Raw genomic sequence first — 16,184 nt, 5'->3', positions numbered from 1 at the left:
GGTCCGGGTTCGAATCTTGCCCAGGGCTGAAATAATTTCAGTATCGCTGAGCTTCGAGTCGTTACTCCAACTCTCGTGGGCGGGGAGTTGGGTGTGTGTGTGCGTGTAAGGTCATAACATTACCCATAGATAGGTCATATGAGTTGTCCTTTTTTTTTTATCAGAAATTTACCTTTTTTGTCCTTTATAAATCAAGTAAGCAATAACTTTAATACTTACCTGCCGTGGAAACATTGTACCATAACACGTCGGGTTCGGGTTACCATACCCGATATTGGGATTTGAGTTCGAATGGGCTGAAGTGTAACCGACCCTAGGTCCCTCCTGCTAGAGGAGGAAGGGTCCCCGGCGCTGCCAGCGGAAGGAGAGGAACCACACAATCCTTGAGGTTCTCACGGATCTGTCCACGTACTTGCCACTCGCCGCTTGGATGATCATCCGGTTCTGCATGAGAAATATGACACTATCTGTCTCGTCCACCTTACACTCGCACACTATTTTCTCTCTCTCTCTCTCTCTTTCTCTTTCTCTCTCTTTCTCCCTTTATCTCATAGTCTCCCAACCCATTTATCTGTGTATGTATGTATGTATGTATTTATCTGTTTTTCTCTTCCACTCTCCTCAATCTCTTTCTGTCTATCTATCTCCATCTCTCGCTCTATCTTTTTATCTCTCCATCAATCTCTCCCTCTCTCTCTCTTTCCCCCTCACTTCCCATTTCCTTGTCTCCCTTTGTCTGCCCCTGTCTACCGCTCTCTCACTTTTTCTCACCTCTCTCACCCTCCCTTCTCACTCTCACTCTCTCTCTCTCTCTCTCTCTCTCTCTCTCTCTCTCTCTCTCTCTCTCTCTCTCTCTCTCTCTCTCTCTCTCTCTCTCTCTCTCTCTCTCTCTCTCTCTCTCTCTCTCTCATTCTCTCTCTCTCTCCCTCATTCTCTCTCTCTCTCTCTCCTTTCTCCAACCTTCCTCTAGGGGTTGATTTTTTCCCATTTGTTATGAATGTTGTGGAGGTCTTGCAGTCCTATCCATATCGTCTCCTGCCCAGGAAGAGGGTGGAAAGCTCTTGAAGTGGGAGTCGGAATCAGGCTCAAGAAAAGCAACTGCTGCTTCCTTATTTCGCCATGGTTCCCAGCATTCGACTCTTACATACGTTGATGCCAAGCGTGAAGCAGCTCCTGCGAGTGATAGTTTATTTGGCGACTGTCAAACATTTCTCCCACTGACACTAACTTCATTCTCCTACTTAACAACGCAAATTCCTCTAGTGATGGTGTGGGCAGGAGGCGAATCCGGATTAAGGGACGAGGGTGAGTGAGGCACAACGCCGCGGGCCAGGAAGAAGTCTTGCCTCGCAATTACTCTTCGCGGCGGCGGTCGTACGAACTACTCACGTGCGTCACCTGTGAAATAGGCTGTGGGAAGCGGCCACGCCAAGTCCAGACAAGCTTGGTATGACAGCAGTGGGGCTGGTCTTCCTTCTCGTCCATCCACGTTTTCGCTCTCTTGTCATTCGCCCTGACCTCTGCCAGCACCTGTCCGAGGCCTGGCATCGTAGGTGAGCCAGCCGTTGTATGCCTGGATTCATCGTAGCTGCTGAGGTGTTTAGGGCCATATTTATCGTCACGTGAGCACCCGTGCCCGGTAGTAGCATGGAGAGAATAATTGTCCCGTTGTGGATGATATCGGTGGACTATGATGCCGGGAGAGGTCGGTGATGGGCTGGGTGTAGTAGGCGGGGGGGGGGACGTCCCCCTGATGACGTCACTGTTAACTGCTGGCCTGACACGGCCGTCGGCAGTTCCTTCAACTCTTCCCTCCGTAATTTGGCTTCCTCCTCTCGTTCTTCCTGCCGATACTGTTGCCTCTAAGCTCGCGCATTCCGTTGACGTCGCTTCTTATCGAGGTACTGAGGAGTTACACATTGCCTGAAGTCTCTGCAGCCCCCATGGTAGTGGTCTTGCGTGCCTGGTGTCGCGTGGTAGGTCAATCAGTCAATCAGCTATCCTGACTCCAAAGGCCTCTTTCATGGCATTCCGTGATTCACACGACTGCACCAACCTCTGCCACGTCACTCCTGCAAACTTCTCAATCTCGTTTCTCCACCTGTCTGGTCTCCCTCTTGCACACTTCCCATATCGCGGCATCCACTCAGTAAAACACTTACTCCATCGCTCATCAGTCGATCGCTCTAACTTAGTTGACCAGTTCCTCTTCATCTCTTTTACCAAAGCCTCCACGATGATAGCTCTCACTCCAGTCTGCTCTCTTTCTCCCAACTTGCTCTCTGTCTCAGCGTTATTCCAACCTCTTATCTCTCCATTCTCCTCTGTGCACTCCTTTACTTTGTCTCCAACGCCTACGTCAGTTCCCAAATCTCATCCGTAAATTTGTGTCCCAACCTCTGGAAATTTGTTCTTGTCTACAAATTGCCGCCTCAGTCGAACAGCATGTCCTGTGAGCCATGATTCTCATGTAAATAGTTAATTTGATATGTAGTAGGCTTGCCGCTCTTTGAGCGTAATAAAATTATAAAAAAAAAAAATCCGTAGATTATTCCTGGTAGTATACTTTGGTTATAAACTCTCCGTTATAGAAATATGGGTAGAAAGCCTCACATGATCTTATACTTTCCTATCTGATAAACTACTGAGGTGGGGACATCGATATAGTCCGCAATAACGCTGGGGAGGGACCAGTCCCTTGGCTTCCGCAGGTAGCACTGCACTTCACTTGGAACACTTGGAATGAACGCTTTTCACAACGTAATGCTGGAGTGAAATAGAACGTTTGTGTACTGCGCACTCACTGCGTCATTATTTCTTTATTCCATCCTCACCTACGCTCTCTTTTATTTTAATAATGATAAAAAGTGTTGATCACTTTTTTCTACCATCGCGCCTTTCTACTGCTCTCTGTGAACCCCTCCTTTACCAACGTTGATGCCACCTCCTCGGTACAACGTTGTCCTCCAAAGACAGAAGCGCTGATTATCGCCGATGAAGTAATCCTCACATATCTTTACCACTCATCACCTCCGGTCCATACCCCTTTCAGGCCATTACAACCAAACCTTTCTTACATTCCTCACTTACCATCTCTCTATATCTTCCCAATTTAGAAGACATCCCTTCAAAAATACTACTTGATGTCCTTTCACAGTTCCCCCTGCCCTCTACTAAGGGTCTTAAACGCCCGACCCTTTGGGAAGCCGCCATCACATCCTCACGAAGTAGACGTCTCACTCCTTCTCTCCCCTTAATCCCATAAATCCGTGCAATTGTTTTAGGAAATCAGAGTCACGCCTCACTCTTTTGTGACTGGAAATTAATCCCCATTCAAAGAAGAATGCTTATTTAGTTTAACTTCTGCCATCTCTCCTTCCTATAATCCTCTTTAAATCCATAACATTTGTATGACCCCATCCCTTCGGCGTGCTACTGTTCCCAAGGATATTACCTGTACAGTACAATATTTCTACTTATCGAATTTTTGATACTCTTCCTTGTACTTCCAATGACCTATATCTATAAACACTCGACTTGCTTAGTTTTGAATGATCTGTAATACCAGGCCTACACCACAGCTGCCACTTCCCTCTTCTCTTCACACCCCTCAGATGTCCTCCTTCCCACCACACCAGTTGTCTCTCTTCCACGCAAATGGGAAAATCTACCATTCACCATTACATATTCCCCAAAACAGTTGAAAGCTTCTCAACAGTCTACTCTAACCTACCTTGTAGATCAGGGGTTCTCAGCCTTACTTAGCCCATTCACCCCTTTCACCATTTGTCAGAATGTCATTCCCCCCTCCTTTCCAAGATTGTCTGTTTCAAAAGGTGCATTCTAAATAATATGCAAATATTACTAAAAACCCTTTTATTTTTTCCAAATTAGTATATATTTTTCCCAAATTAGTATAAATCCAGCCCAGGTGACAGGCCAGATAGGCCAAAACCTATAATTGCTTTCCTCACCCCGTAAGCTGACTGTGGTCACAAATCACCCCCAGAAATCCCAAAATTCCCCCCTGGGGGTGAATTTCACCCCTAATGAGAACCCCTGTTGTAGATCATTTAACTTCAAAGACCCTAATTTCAACCTCAACGCCATCCACATCTTAATGCTCTCGAATTCCATTCTCTACCTGTCTGTACCCCCTACATCTCTCCAGACCATAATCGGCTGATCGCAGAAGTAGAATTTTGCTCTTCTATCCCCAACTGTCGAAAAACAGATCGAACAACGAACACATTGATGTGATACGGCACTTGCACCCAATGGCAGTATTCTTTATATTGAACCTATTCATGCAAGTATGGGTTGAAGGTGCCTTTCCCCACCTTTTAGAGAAAAGCAGTCTTACTTCCTCCAAACTGAAAAAAATAGGATTTCTCCAAATAGATATCGTACTGTCGATCTCATAGATTGTCTTTATTAACTCTTAGGGGAAGAATTGCGACTTTCCTGAGGACTGGAACACCACTCCTTCCTATCGTTCCTTCAATCTGCCTTTCGCGCTGGCTGTAGTACCACATTTTATTGCAAACGGAAACAATGGTGTACATTCATTTGCAAACAATCTGCATGTTTTTATATACTTTTTGGAATTAGAAAAACGCGTGACAAAGCCTGGCAGTGATGGTACCAACGTTAACTTCCGTAGAGCCTTATCCATCTTCATGTCTCAGTTTTTATCCCACAGAACTTTCTGAGTGCATGTGCGCACGTCCATGTCCTCCCCCTCCCGACATACTCAGAAGGAGTCCTTCTAGGAAGGGTTCTCAGCGTCCTCATCATTACTTTAGCCGTTGGGATTATAGTTATACGTTCTCCTCCTGAAGTTGACGCCAGGTTGTACGTCGACGATAGAGTTCTTGTATGGGAACTCCCCCCTCCCCTGCCCACACCAAACGCCTTCTCCACCCTAGAAATAACTGGCAATGCCCTCCCAGTCACAACACTTACCTGGGTTTCCTAGTTGCTTACTCTCTACACCCTCCTGTACGTCTTGCTATGTTGTTGCAAATCCAAACACCATCTGACATCATCTGACAGTTTTCTGATCATCTTTTTATTCTTCCGCCATCTACAGTTACGTGGAGTAGGCTATGAATCTGTATCTCCTACTGAAACAGTATCTAGATTTCTCCTTCCCGTCAGCTTCAGTCTTTATCGTCGAACTGTGCTCTTCTTCCCGCATTACAGCTTATTTTTATTCTCCCCTTTCTCTTCCTTTATAGTCATCTTTAACTCTTGCAGCACCCAAGAAACTCTTTCCAACCTCCATTCCCTCCATCTATTGATACAAGAAATTTACTCATGGTTCATTGCAATTTTCTCGTGCTTCAAATCAGTGTCCTTTTCCTGGTATCATCTCCTGTCGGCGTTACTGACAAAGAATAAGTTGACAAGTCAGCTCGGGATGTAGCATCGATACCGTATTAGATCTGTATCTCATTCTCTGGTCCACACTACAAAACTTCTTCCAAAAAAATCTGGGAGGAACATCCGGGAAATCAGCTAAAGACTCAAACCTCATGTTCGGTCATGCTCCTTTTCCTGTTAATCTAACCGACGATTTGAAACAGCATTGACTCGCTTAAGGGAGTGTCGCATCACTTTATAGAGTAGGTGATTTTTTTCTTCAAATAGGTGTTTAATGAATATAGGTATAAATACCCCTTACATTAGTGTGTAATTCCTCAGGGTATTGTTGTCGTAAGAGGCGACAAAAAACGAGACGGGGGATGGGATTAGGAGTCCTGCTACTTGTAGCCCCAAAGGGGACATTCCTAAAAAGGTAAAGGCATAAGAGGGTCTGGGAGTTTTCCAACCAGTACCCTAAGGTTTGGGTCTTTTAATGTGCGTGGATGTGGTACAGATGAGATTAAAAGGGAAGAGATAGGGAGTATGTTTGTTACAAGAGAGATGGATGTGCTGGCTTTGAGTGAAACTAAAATGAAAGGGAAGGGCGAGTGTGAGTTTGGGAGTGTAGCTGGGAGGTACTCAGGGGTGAAGAGGGGACGAGGGAGAGAAGGGGTGGCTATACTAGTAAATGAAGAGATAAGTAAACGTGTAGTGGAGTGGAAGGAGGTTTCATCAAGGTTGATGTGGATGAAAGTGAAGCTGGGAAGGGAGATGTGGGTTTTTGTAAGTACATATGGGCCTGGTAGTGAGAAGAGCGTAGAGGAAAGGGAGGCTTTTCGGGTAAATTTAAATGAGTGCATAGAGGGATTAGGGAGAAAATCAATGTAGTTGTATTGGGAGACCTTAATGCTAGGGAGTGGTTGGGAAGTATGAAGTTCAAGGTAAAAATCGTAGTGGAGAATTGATGGTGGAGATGTGTCTTGAAAGAGAATTGATAGCAAATACAGTGTTTAGGAAGAAAGTCAAACAAAAGTGAATATTTAATGAAGATAAAGTGAGCTCTATTGAAGCTCTAATTAATGGAAAATCCTTCCACATTCAGCTTGGTATGAAATGAAAGCTTAGAGTCTGGGGAACAAATCTTATTGAATATATATTTTTAAACTAATACCTCTGATTTTTTATTAATTTGTTTTTCTGGATAATTAAAAAATGATGTAAAATTCAGGTTTTATAAAAAAAATTCTTTAGAAAATAAATAGCATGATGTTTATTTTCAAATGAAACAAAAATGACAAAAATCCATAACCGAAGATATTACAACAGAAAGAACAAAAACATAAACTTTACAGGACGGGGAATAAATTTTCGCGAACATTTGTTTGATGGTTGTGATGTGTAGCAAATCTCCAATTTCCTCTTTGCTGATGAGGTGTGGGGTGACGGTGAGTAGTGTGGCATGGGTGGTGGAGGTGTAAGGTGGGCGTGGCTAGTAAATGCTTGCGGAGTGCTGGGCGCAGCCTTGCTGCTTTTCTCCGCTGCGGTTAAATTTCATTCATTGTAAGTCATTGGAGACGCCCACGTACGACCGCGCAGATTTTCATTGACTATTCGATACCGTCGGGGTTTCCGCTCGGTTAAAACCGCTAGTGTGAACAGGGCCTGACTCATACCACTTCACCTCATACCCCCTTTATGATCTTCGATATGAGCACAATATTGTCCTTAACGGTAGAAGCGTTCGGGAAATATTGGCGACGAAATATAGATGCAGTATACTTTCTGGTTTATAACAAGATAGGTTAGAATAATAGATTAATACATAAAAGAATGAATAAGTGGGTAGCTATGTTGAACATAGGAAATATGTGTAACGTGCTAGATACACTGGAAAAATAGATATATGTTTACAAGTTGTGTGGAAATAAAAACCCAATAATCTTCAATAATGAATTAAGGAACGGAAAATTCTCGAACTCTTTTAGTGTAGCCACAGATTTTACCCAAAGCTTACTACGTTAATCTTTAAGAGAGAGCGGGAGGTTTCCTCTGTTGAATAAAATTGCTCGGCGGGGGCCACAGAAAAAAAAAAAAAATCTCCGAATCCGCAGGTCCATTGAAACAGTTTGAAACGCATTTCGTATCGGGTGGCATGACACCTGCTTCATTGACTGTCGCCATGGAATTTTATTCATCCCCATGACGCACCATCGGTAGTGAAGGGCTGAAGGTCATTCGGTTTAACGTCGCGAACTCCTCCCTATCAGAAGGCTAAGACGGTGCCCCTTAAAGAGGACTTTGTACCCTGGAATTTAATGAGCCATGATGTGACGTCTGTCACCACTCTGTTGCCGTCTTTCTTTCGTGCTTTTACTTTCGTTTAGTAACTCTTTCACTTTGTACTTTCCTTTCAACATTCTCTTTGTTACGTATGAAAGTCACTAACAATTTTAGTCGAAAGGTCCTGTGCCTCCGATCTCCGACTTAGTCAAGTTCCACTTATTATCTTATGTATAGGAGAGGGGAAATTAACGGTGGATATTTTTCCTTGATTTTCTTCACGAATTCTTCTACAACGTGATTATCTTAGGTACGCCAGAGGACTCCCCTCGAGAACACTCAATTTGTGTCCTAGGTAATTTCTGCAATGACGTGATGATTTCTTTAGTCCAATAATCCTTAATTTTAGATTTAAGAACCTCCCCTAAGGGCGTGGTCTTACAATCGTGAACCAATTGGATTTTCTCCACCCTTCAATCAGATCCGTCGTTACAACTTCGCATGCAATACTGCTTACTCAAGCAATTTGAATTCACTGTACATTGACTAGGTTTACATATTGTATACATCAGCAAAATCATGAAGAAATAAAATCGAGTCCCCGGCGACTGCTTGTAAACATTAGGCGAGTTTGTGCAACTCGCCTACGAACTGTTGTTTACCAAACACCCGACTCATAAAAATTAAATCCTCACCAACTACCCCTCTACCTCACTTGTCTATCTTTATCTACGATCCTCTTACACATGACTTTGGTCCAACTCACTGGCGGCAGGGTTCGAACCACCGTCACCTCGACCTCCGCCGTATGTAGCGACGCTCTAACCCGTCCAAATTCAATTAATCTCTTCCAAGTCGTGTGTCATCCTATTATTACTGTGGCCTCCAGAACAAAGAGAAGGATGGGACGATCTCCATCGCCCTGTGGGAGAGATGGATGAGCAAAATTTGGAGGAAAACAGAAAGGAGTTGCATTGTTTTTACCTAAAAAAAATTGTTATTGTTTTTATTATAATTATTATTATTGTTGTAATTATTTTAAGAATCAGTGCATACAGCTTTACTGATGGTTTTGTTTTTCTCTTATTTTTTTTACAGGTGACGTCCAAACGCCCGTCCCAACCCATCCGCCCACCAAACCCAGCCCCCGTTTAGCAAAAGGCGTACATCACACACACACACGTAGCAAGTATGCCACAACTCTCCACGCCCGGCTGGAACACGCGTACGCACACTTAGGAAATGCGTACGTGCACCTGCAGATGCATGCAGCCACCTGCAACATGTCTTTCACCCCTGCAGCAGCGTACGTTCAACAGCATAATGCTCTCGAACCCCACGTGTTGTTGCGTACTTGTACGCCCACTGCGTACGTCTCTGTAATCTTGCGACAGCGTACTTGCCTTAAGTGGTTAAAACGTACTTGGGCAAACGCACGCGTGCACTCTGAACTATAACTACTACTACTATTTCTACTATCACTACAACTACTAATAATTTTATAATAATACTAACCACTACTGCTGCGTGTGTGGCCGCCGCAAAACTGCGTCGTTGCCACTACCCGCTCGCCTATTTATTGATAGCCGTTGACTTGGCTACAGTGACCCCACCTACAAAGTTTATTCTGGATTTTATTCGGCTGTTGAGAGAGAGCGGACAAAGTGGGCTGTCGACCTATCGAGACCTCATTTTGTCTCGCGAGTCTTCTCTCCCCCCCCCCTCAGCTGATTGGAATCGTCTTGTGGCACAAGAATGAAATCGAATCAGTCAAGGGCGTCAACATAGCGAAGAGCCTAATTAATTAAGAACAAAATTGGAATTGGCTTTGTGAAAAGAAAGAAATAATAATAATAATAAAAAGAAGACAAAGACGATTGGTCGGTCACGACCACACAACATTTGCCCAAGTGGCACACTGTACCACCGTTTCTCGGGTGACCTGGCCGCCAGGTACCCGGTAGGGTCAAGATGACCTTGATGATAGTAATGTTATTTTGATGGCGCCACCAGCTTTGGCATCATTCCCTGGAAATGACGTCAGAAATATGACGTCACTACGTGAAAACGTCATAAGTTGTGGCTTCATGCCGTGACAAGGATATAATATTTTGTGACGTTATTCCATGACAAAGACCATGTGTGGAATACTGGGTGGCTGCATCATTTTCAAGTAGTCAGTATTTTGGGAACATTAGTAACACCCCCCTACGGACCAGAGTCACGGAGCATTCTTTTGTGATTGATGACTAATCTCCACCCAAAGAAGAATGTTGGTCCCTTTCAACAGGATGGGTCATCCCTTATTATTGTTAATAAACACTCGTTCATTTCTTCTTTTACCAACTCCATGGCTCCACTTCGGAGCAAATCTCTGAGAATGCTCTGGTAATCCATTATCGGCAACAAAACACAACAGAGAAATAACGTCATGATTTGCAAAGTTATTCCCTGGCAAAGGTATTCTGTGACATCTTTCTAGGACCTCACAGAAACCACATAATGTTCTTGATTCCAGTCTAAGGTGTTGACCCTAAGATAGGTTGGCGTTTGTGAACACAGCCTGCTCATCGGTTGACACTGCCTTCCTAGATGCCCAACCCATAGGGCGCAGTGTAGTGACGTCATATTAGACAGCCACAAGGCAATTTTATTCAGCTGAAGGGTGGGAATTAACGTAACCTTAACGGGATCTTGGAACCACCTTCAATACGCTGAAAATCTGCTCGGATTCTGTAACGAGCAATACAGTGCAGCACAGTAATTAAAGGGGGGTTGATCTCCGTAAGATGTCCACTATTTGACGTTTATATGTAGTGCACTTAATACATACATACATACGTACATACATTCATTTTTGTTGATTCACACACACACGCGTGCACATACGGCCATGAAGAATATACTCATGCATACGCACCCATCTATGTACGCACTCTATTTGCATTTATGCTTAATATATTGAAAAGGAGTCCACAATGTATAAAATTGTCAGGGTGTAGAATTGGGTGCAGACGACAAAAAGGTATTCTGTACATCGTGTGCGTGTGTACACCCGACCGCATCAGGAAGACTAGAGTATTGGTACGGAGTGAAGTACGCTCGACTGCTAGATACCAGAGCGGACACAACGAAAGGATATGAAAATGGTAGAAAACGAAGAAAAAGGAGAGAGAGAGAGAGAGAAAGAAGAGGGAGTTAAATTATGTGATTTCAAGAACTGTTACTTATTGTAGTAATGATAGTTTATTATAATTTTCAGCATGTGTTGTATTTTTGCATATTTTATTATGTGTCTGTCTTTATGTCGGTATTATTTATAAGGTCAGTTATAACGTGCAAGCGTGTGTAATTTAGTAATTGATATACGCGTCTACATAATAAACCTGTATGTATGTATGTATATGTATATACACACAAATGTAAACACATACGCAATGGATTTTTTATGCTTGTGTGGAAAGTGTGAAAAGCTAAGATTGGTTCCCGGTTCGTCTTCAGAAGAACCAGTGTATTCACCAACGCTTAACGTTAAAAAAGTATATAAAGAAACTTTGTCAACTTTTACTATAACGTCCACAAAACACTTGAGTTCGTCCATTGTGAAAATAGCAAATCTATAGGTATTGTAAATGATGATGGTTATGATGAAAGTTTACCGGACAAAATACTGGAAGAGTTCAAAGTTGACGCTTTTTTTTTTTTTTTTTTTTATCTCATTATGTCAGTCGAAATTCTGTGCATTTAGACAAAACTTATATCAGCGTCGGTGGAGTCCAGCGCCATAAAGAACTCCAAGGAAATGAAAATGTGTTCTTGGCAGTGGTGGTAGACACAATACAACATCAACAACTTCGAGAATGTTCTTTTTGTGGTCCGGTGCCGTTCCTGGTCTGGTCAATCTGTGCACCATAAAACCTAACTAGTCCCCTATCCTCTTCTCCATTTTGTTTTATCTCCCCCCCCCCTCTCTCTCTCTCTCTCTCTCTCTCTCTCTCTCTCTCTCTCTCTCTCTCTCTCTCTCTCTCTCTCTCTCTCTCTCTCTCTCTCTCTCTCTCTCTCTCTCTCTCTTTTTCAGCCACGCCCCCTCATACGACTCTTCAGTACACTAGCGGTAGAGTCCCCTTCTGCTGTTCTTTTTCTTTTTTGTAATTTGACGATTTTTTTATGTCTACAGATGGTAATGACCATATTTTGAGGGGGAATATATTATATTTTTTTCTAGGTCCTGTGCTTTAAGAATTATATATAGTGACCTTGCTCTGACCGAATTGAGGTATTTGTATGATTTTTGTACTACCGTTTGGTGTGGCTTTCTTTAGCAATCGTCTTAAGATGAAAACTCTGTGCAAATATTTTCATTAAAATAGAAAAATTAATTTTCTATTTCTGGTGTGGAACTTTGATTCCATTCTTGTGTCTTATTTTAGCTTGAGGTAATTGCCATTCATTTAACTAATTCTTTCTAGTCCTGGAAAATGAGAAACAAAAAAAGGCATTTCTTATGTTTGAGTGTTCAATAAATATGCTAAGTGTTCAGTAAATATTAAGTGGCTCAGTAAAGATACGAAGTGGCTGAACTAAAAAGACGCTCACTTTACCCTCGTGACATACTGTATAGATTTCATTTTGGCAAACGCCCGCCCGGCGATTGTACGAGGTCAAGAACCTTGTACGAGGTCGATTGTACGATGTTACGAGGTCGAGAACCTTGCCCAGAACGAGGCCTCAATCGGTCGGGACCTGCCGCCACGCGGCTGTCAAATAAAATCTTGCGCTTGCCATAATATAAACCGTACAGTGAGACACTGAACCATAGGGGCGCTTAACCAAACAGCTGCGTTTTCTCTTTAAAGAGTTGAAGTCTGTTTATAAATAAGTCGGCGAATATTTTCTCTGTTTTCATGCAGCCATACTCACGATTAGGTTTAAGAGATTGTAGTCAAGGTGGGGAGGTTATTTGCAAGTTAACCATTGTGATTTGTAATATATAAGATGTAGGATAACCATGTCACACCGAAGGATTAGCATTTCCCGCGTGTATGCTTAATACGCGGAATACTTGTGCACATGCAATCATACGTAAATACACGTGTACACACAAACACGCAAGGACGGAGATCCGTATACACGAAGTCCTGTTCACCAAAGTGTCACAGTTCTGGAGTACGGCAGTTCATCGATGGACAAGTTAGCCCGAGTTCAAATCGCGTCAGCGCAAGGCTAACCTTGTGTCATGTTTTGGAAAATAAACCCCCTCACTGCCGGCAGGCAATTTTATTAAGAGAGTTGAAGCGGGTGAGAAAATGTGACCAACACCATGCCCTTCGTGTCAGGCGGCTGGGGTCTGCCCTCGCTTTGTCCACGACTAATAAAATCGTCTGACGGTGTGCGGAACGGGGTAGGAGTTAAAGTGTTATACCGTGAGGAAGGACTTAAAGGGATTGCCCGAAGTTTCTACGCAAGCCCTTAAGATTCATGCGTTGCATGACGACAAGTCAAGACTTATTTCAAAGTCGCGGCCTTTAAGTGGTCCTATACTAAAGTTACTATGTATGACAGTAGATTACAGGTGGTAACCTCAGTAGGTCGTATCCCCAGTGTGTGTACATAAATGATATACAGACCCTCAAATTAGAACTGTTGCAATGCCTCACTATTCCTCTCCCCTCCCCCCGTATGTTCCTTTGCGCCCCCCCCCATCCTCCCCCCCCCAAAAAAAAAAAAAAAAATCGAGCTCCCGTTGATTTAGGGTTTCTTCGTGCCCATTATGTCTGCATTTTTTTCGTTCTTTTTCGGTTCAGTATTCTAGTATTTTGTGTAGGTTAACCCGTATCTCATTTTTTCTCTTCTTTTTAGTTATTTATCTCGTTCAGGCATAAGTTACGGGACTTATGTTAACTAATATATACCTTGTTTTTTCCTCTAATTATCTGTTCAGATGAGCGGAATGCAATTAAGAGCTTAGCAAAATACAAGTGTAAGAAAGCGCTTTAATGCCGATTTCATTATTTGCCAAATAATATAAAGCTGTTCAAGTGGGAATTGTGAACAATCACTCCGGCGTTGATTTACAGCCGCACGTTCACGTCGCACGCTTGCACGTGCTAAAGCACACAGAAGCCCGTTGACGTCACGGACACTTTCCTCACTTCCGTCGTGAATTGTGTAAGGAAATACCGACATTCGGACGTGGTGTACTTCCCGTCCTCTCTTACACGGGCCCTACACGGTTCAATATTATTGCGCAATATTTCTTATTGTACAATATTTTTGACGGTGTAAGGATGGTACTGAAGAATGATAATATACTTGAAGACTTCAAATACACAGTACAACACGTGTACCTCTTCAATACCATTTCTGCACAGTCAATAATATTGTACAATACAGAATATTGTGCAATAATATTGATCGTGTACGGCCCGCTTTAGGTGCGCTATATTGAGGTTCCTCCACTGTGTTTACGCGATTTGCCTCTGGTGTAAGCAAACACATTGATGCCCGTTCTCCTCCAATGTTTGACTGTTTACGGCGGAAGTGCGGAGAACTACACTTGTCAACACAAGTTCTAAAGAACTTGGAATTTATGGAGTGTCAGCGGGTCGTGTCGTATGGGAAGGGTTGGTATGCCTGGTTGTGAGGTGCCTTTGTATATCACCATCGTTTGCGTGAGGCTTCTGCTTTTATTTTTGTTAACCTGGTTGTGAGGTATCTCAGTATTCCGCAGTCGATTGCTAGATGCGCCAGTAATTCATAATCTGATTGCAGATGCCTCCGTATTTCGTAATGGCGTAACTTCGTCTTTATCGTACTTTGAGGCGAAAAAAGAAGCGAAATTAATTGCCCAAATAATCGAAAAAAAAGGGAAGTGAGCAACTCAAAATGCCTCAAAAAACCCACTCATCAATAACCTATGCAAGGTGAACAATCATACATTAATAGTTATATATATATATATATATATATATATATATATATATACATATATATACATATATATATATATATATATATTATGTATGTATACACGTATACGTGTTTGTGTATGTGGGAAGAGATTAATCACCTTCAATGTTTAGAAGAAATATAACTCTTTTAACTAGGTTTAGAATCTTGCTGGATTCAAAAGCTACAAAAACCACCATTTGATTTGTCACACACACACACACACACACACACACACACACACACACACACACACACACACACACACACACAGAAACAAATAAACAAAAACACACACAGCATATACATTTTACCTCTTATATTCATGTGCATTAAAAAGGCATCCTTCTCCTACCCATTCGCCCTCCTGAGGACAATTCCATCCCAGCCTTCCCCTTAGCGCTGGCACTCACTTGCAGACAGATGGTGCCATAGCCCATGTTAACCCCGTCAGTACTATGCCACACTGTATAGATAGTAGTGTTTCAGTCGGCAGACATTTTTATTATGCAGGTGTTGTATTAAAATCGTCTGGCACCAGGGAATCTATACAATGAAGATTGGCATAGGAGATTCCGGGGTCAGATTTTATTTTATTTGATTTGATTTTTTATATATATATATTTTTTTCGTTTCCCGGTTTGCTTCACTCGTTTTGACTGGAAATACAGAGCTACAGGCAGACTTGTGCAATTTGCCCCAATAAAATTGTATATTTACAATTGTTCCATTTTATTAACCTTTTATAAACTCTCACATATTTGTATATATGTGTACATACACTGTAAACATATATATATATATATATATTATACATATATATGAATATATATATATGAATATATATATATATATATATATATATATATATATATATATATATGAGTGGAAGGATGGTGAGGTAAGCACCAGGAACCGTTGGAGTTTTATTACTAACGTTTCGTCCTGAAAGGACTTCCTCTGATGAAGTCCATATATATATATACATATATATGCTAATAAGAACACGGGTACGTGTGTTCACTTATGCAAAGTAGACCACTTGGAAAAAGAAACTAACGAAGCAAAGCGCTTTCGTATATTACATCTTCAGTGCTCTCTAGGGGGTAATTGGTCGGTATGCTTATTCAAAACTGTCCTAGTCCCCTTTGTATCATGTATATAATGTCTATGTATTCCTATCACTATGTACTTGTTGCACTGAAGATGTAATATACGAGAGCGCTCTGCTTCGTTAGTTTCTTTTTCCAAGTGGTCTACTTTGCATACATATATATATACACATATATATACATATACATATTCATATACATATATATATATATATATATATATTCAGGCGTCTCATATCACGTGTGAAGGTCGCCAGTACCACATAGATGAGTCTCCATAAACCCCCGAGCAGTGGAAGGTAAAACTCGAACTGAGGGTGCATCAACTAAAAAACTATCACGCCGTTGGACCTTCTGCTTGTCGGGTGAGTGCTTCCATTTGCACCACGGCCGGCAGCTTCCAGCGATCAGCCGTATGGGGACCATTTCCCTCGCCCCTCTGACACTAGTGATATGTTATTACTTGATATTGTTATG

At 42.3% G+C, this 16,184-nt stretch overlaps 1 long non-coding RNA gene across 1 annotated transcript in view; it reads left to right on the top strand.

The window, feature by feature from the left end:
* The window catches only part of LOC143023079 (uncharacterized), a 20,354-nt gene extending 5,468 nt beyond the window's left edge, over positions 1-14,886 (top strand). Inside the window, exon 2 of the long non-coding RNA XR_012966150.1 lies at positions 8,746-14,886. This is a non-coding gene — a long non-coding RNA (uncharacterized LOC143023079). The remainder of the gene's footprint in view (positions 1-8,745) is intronic.
* The last annotated feature ends 1,298 nt before the right edge of the window (positions 14,887-16,184 follow it).

The sequence above is a fragment of the Oratosquilla oratoria genome, unplaced genomic scaffold (genome assembly GCF_046742065.1).
Source record: "Oratosquilla oratoria isolate Oo_2021 unplaced genomic scaffold, ASM4674206v1 SCAFFOLD314, whole genome shotgun sequence".
NCBI lineage: Eukaryota > Metazoa > Arthropoda > Malacostraca > Stomatopoda > Squillidae > Oratosquilla > Oratosquilla oratoria.
The sequence above is the reverse complement of the archived record's forward strand: the minus strand, read 5'-3'. Positions and strand labels throughout refer to the sequence as shown.